Source organism: Lathyrus oleraceus, chromosome 2, assembly GCF_024323335.1.
Source record: "Lathyrus oleraceus cultivar Zhongwan6 chromosome 2, CAAS_Psat_ZW6_1.0, whole genome shotgun sequence".
In the NCBI taxonomy this organism is placed as follows: Eukaryota; Viridiplantae; Streptophyta; class Magnoliopsida; order Fabales; family Fabaceae; genus Lathyrus; species Lathyrus oleraceus.
In genome coordinates, this window is record NC_066580.1 from 457621796 (window position 1) to 457622769 (window position 974).

Consider the following 974-nt stretch of genomic DNA (forward strand, 5'->3'; position numbering starts at 1 on the left):
TCTATGGAAATCTAAAGACTCTCTCAAGGGAGATCAGGAAGGGAAGCTGGGGCATGGAAGACTTGATCCCCTTCAGGGAAAAGGAATGAAGAAGAACATTCCCAAGGGAGCTATGAGAAGAGTCTCATATCTGTCTGTAGATAAAAGGGACAGACAGAGGTGTGTACTATTGTCGTCTGCAGAAACTCAGTACCTAGGTTGTGGTAGCAGGTGGTCATCCCTAGTATGGAGAAACCTGATGCAGACAGGGTACAATGTCACCCGGAATGTCATGACATTGTACGCTACTAAGTGTGACAATAGTAAGGGCAAAGAGGGAATGCGTGCGTCTGAAAAGTTATAGCAACTAATGAAGTTAGTTAGCTACTGTTTAATAAGTCAAATTATCAAACAACAAATAGTGAGCTCTGAGTGGTCAAAATCTAATAGACCTTACTCTTGCATAAAGCGTTTCACATTCAGTCGCTTCAAACCCCATTCGTGCAAACCCTCTTCCAAAGAAACGGTTCATCTTCCCTCTGAGATATTCAGCATGGCACATCAATCCGATACCACCTCCTATACCACCATGTCCGATTCTCACAACACGGAGTTCAGCAATCCCAACCGGGAGGAAGTTAGTGTCAACGCTGCAACGTCGTCCCATGCAAGAAGACCAAAAGAAACGGTCTCCAGAATCTCCTCAACTATCGCTCTGGACAACCCTTCCAAGGAAGGATCGAGGTATGTGCACAATGCCATTGCCTCTATGGTCACTAAGATTCTGTCCGGGGATCAGAATGTTCCTGGGGTTTCTGTTCCCTTGAACACTATCGTACCCGATGATGGTGCATGTCGTGAAACCGCAGTTGTGTTAAGGGGAAATGTGGCTGGATTACCTGAAGAAGGTCCTAAGAATGATAAAAATGTAAGCAAGGTGAGAGGTGAGAAAGCAAGTGTCCCTCAAGATGTTGAGGCCAACCCTAGAGCTGACA